The sequence below is a fragment of the Notolepis coatsorum genome (assembly GCF_963971535.1).
Source record: "Notolepis coatsorum genome assembly, chromosome: 6".
Classification (NCBI taxonomy): Eukaryota; Metazoa; Chordata; class Actinopteri; order Aulopiformes; family Paralepididae; genus Notolepis; species Notolepis coatsorum.
In genome coordinates this window covers 167,484,474-167,488,093 of record NC_140170.1, presented here as the reverse complement: position 1 = coordinate 167,488,093, position 3,620 = coordinate 167,484,474, and positions in this window count along the sequence as shown.

The window sequence follows — 3,620 nt, the reverse complement described above, 5'->3', positions numbered from 1 at the left end:
ACGAATGTAGTATTTAACTGTGCTATGCAGAGCGATATCGGACAATCATTTGATTAAACTCTCTAAATTGTCAGCTTGCAGAATATCAAACTTTGATAGCAAAAGTTGGAATATATATATATATCAATTGTGACTGAGAGGGGCCTTAGAGAGGCCTGGTAGGCGGAACTCTGGTGTGGAGCACACACTCCGGGGTGATGCAGCAACAGTGAAGCGCTTGGGAGGAACATCATGTTCAGCTCGGCAACAAAAAATATGCGTTCTCTCTCGGTCGTCCTGTGACTCTGGGGCGAGAGACCACATAATGGCTTCGCTCTGTGGCCTGTGACGACGCCACAGCCTAGGACAGACACGGGATTCAGCTAATCGTCTGGTACCGTGACTCGCCGAAGAGGGCGGAGTCGAAGCAGAATGTACGCAGGAGCTCCGAAGTGTTCGTCCTCCTCGTCTTTGCCAAGAATGCTCCTCCCAGAAGAGATGTGTTCTGTTCCTTGGCTACAAGGCAACATCTCCAGCAGAATGTTCCTCCTATAAGAGATGTGTTCTGTTCCTTGGCTACAAGGCAACATCTCCAGCAGAATGTTCCTCCTATAAGAGATGTGTTCTGTTCCTTGGCTACAAGGCAACATCTCCAGCAGAATGCTCCTCCCAGAAGAGATGTGTTATGTTCCTTGGCTACAGGGCAACATCTCCAGCAGAACAGTTCCTGTGGGGAGGTTCCCAGTTCCTGTCTCTGTGGCATCAGACCGACACACGCAACGACGATGTCACTTAAGATGCTTGTGCCGACTTTATACTCAACTATACGACGTCAAAGTGGTGCTGATGCTTGGCCGAGGGTAGCACCTCTAGCGTCGAAGGCCTATTGTGCAGCTGGCCAGAAATGTAAGCGCATGTAGCCGGTGTGATCTCGCTCTGCATTGTGTTTCGATTCGACCCCTGTTAAGGGATCGCCCTGAGTGGGAGTTGAACCCCGGTCTCCCGCGCCGCGGGCGGCATCACAGACCACTGTACCAAGAGGTGAATTCACTTCTAAGCACTGGGTCTGGATGCCTCTGGGGAGTGAGTTTACTTGCAGTATCGCTTAACGTCCACAGTCACTTCACTATACAAGTCCCTCGTGACTGTGGATAGACATGCGGTACCTCCGTTACACGCGCGCTGGGCGACGCCGACAACGTGTCGCTATGACAAAGCCGCGGCAAAGCCCACGTATCATTCTTTATCGTTATCCCAAAACGCTGCCAATCATAGAACATTACTGGCCTCAAAGCCTAAGCATTATGCTGTTCCGGGGACATTGAGGTCGAGAGCCATTAGATGATTGCTTGATGCTTCAAGCTAGAGAGAGAGAGAAGGCATATGACTTCCTACAGTATACATGCTTCAACAGAATCATCCAAACAGCCAGGAATATACAGGCTATGAGTATATTACATTATATAAACAGCAGATCCAAAGCTCTGGAATCATCATAATCATCATCATCATCATCATCATCAGAACCCTTCATCTGTGGTACTGTACGTGGTTTAGAGACTAGCTTGGTGATCTATATGGCTTACATTAGAGAGCAGCACTGTACATTCAGCAACCTCCTCTTTCTCAAAAAGAAAAAAACAAAACCAGGAAATGTAGCCAAATGACCACCGTCCTAACGCTAAATAAACCAGATGTTCCTGTTGCTGATGACTGTGTCAAACGCACCCCCCCCCCCCCCCCCCCACCGCCCTCATTCATGCCAAGAACACGGTACAAAGTCAAAAGAGCATAGTGTCTCCAAACAGAGAGTGATAATGAATCATTAAACAAGGAGGGGTCAATATCATATTTGCATATATATTTCTGAAAATCGTTTAGCTTTTAGTAATATCTATGTAGCCCTATGTACAGCTGCGAAACATAATATGTACTGTATAGACCTGGTATTTACAGGATGCAGCCACTAGAGGGCGGCGCAGCATACAACATCAAAACAGGAGGGACCCGGCGTTGCCAGAGGTGCATATTACTACAACAACAGCCAGGGCCCTCAAAAGACATTCTAGAAAATCCACTTCCCAGTCGCAAACGAAAGGGCAGATATCTGTGGAGGTATGAAGCAGCTTTTGTGAGCTTGTTGTAGACTGAGGAGAAGAGGAAGGAACAATTCATGGAATTGTTTTATTTAAGGTGAGGTTATGTCCCATCGTTTGAAAAGTATCCCGTTTGATATATAGCATCCTTTATCTAGGCCAGTTCCTGGTATGGTATACGGCTATGTCGTACAAAGACGGGCCCAGCGGTAGCTTTCACGTGCCCTGCTTTGCTAATTCCAGTTAACATTTGGCATTGTAGCCCTTTGTAGAATCTGTGATCGAAGATATTTCAATATAGGCATGAGTAAGTAAAGGTGGTATAACAGTGCTTAGGGTACAAGATGCTTGTAGCAATTAACTATGTACAGCAAAAATCATCATTTTCCAAAAACGAGAAGACCAACCAGAATGCTGGCTTGGTTTGATTGACAGTTAGCAGTGTAAAGTAGCTAACACATTTAGTGGCTAATTCTCACCTCAAAAACCACCCACCCCAAAATAAAAAATAAAACCCCAAAAAGAAGATCTCAGTAAATGACAGACTAGATTCTGCCTACTGCTGTATAAACCCCCCAAAGTGTAGACATGTTTCCTTCATCGGTTCTCAAGAGGCCAGTCAGGACAGCTAGCATGTAGAGCGACTGTGCGCGCAAAAAGAAAGGCCTTGGTGTGACGGTATGGTAGCTTTGCACCAGAGCTTATTTTCGGAGAGAGTAGTTGGACCCTTTGGCAACATGTGAAAAGGCGTTGCGTTTCTGACGCGGCACGACGCCTTTTTTTTTAGAGAGAAGTCACTGAGAAATGGTGGAAAATTGGAAAACGCGGAGACGTAAAGAACGACGACGAGTTTGCAGGCACTGTGTTCGCACCGACATACTGAAATGTCATATTGGTATGGTTTCTATGTTATGTGGAAGGAAATAAAAAAACAAAATAAAAATACAAAATAAAAAAATGTACTGCTTCACATTTAGGTCATGTGAATACAAAAAAACAAGACTCCCAAAGAAACCAAGAGGTAGCTTAAAACTGAATGGCTAAATGGATGAGTGAATGGATGAGTGAGTATATTTGTCATGTCCGGGTGGACGACACACTGTCCGGGCGTGTTAAGCAGCGGTTTTGTCATCTAAAAAAACAAGACAGAAACACTATGTCATATATATATATATATATATATATATACTGTGTATATATATAGGCAGAGGTTCTATGTATGGTTATAATTGGATTATGTGAAGTTCCCTTGTTTTGCTGCATCTCTCTCTCTCAATCTCTACCTCCTCTCCAGGTGACCTCTTCTGTCTCAGGTCTTTATACCTGGATAAACTCCTTTCAAACCAACTGACGCACACATGCATACACATGCACGCACACACGCACGCACCACACACAACCACTTATGTCTCCCTCCTCCGCACCACCTGATTCCCCTGCCCGGCTACAGCCTCAGCGCCTTGCCTCCTTCTCTGACCCTCCCCCGCCTCCTCTCCCACCTAGGCTCCTTCCCTCCTTCTCGGAACCTCCCTCGCCTCCTCTCCC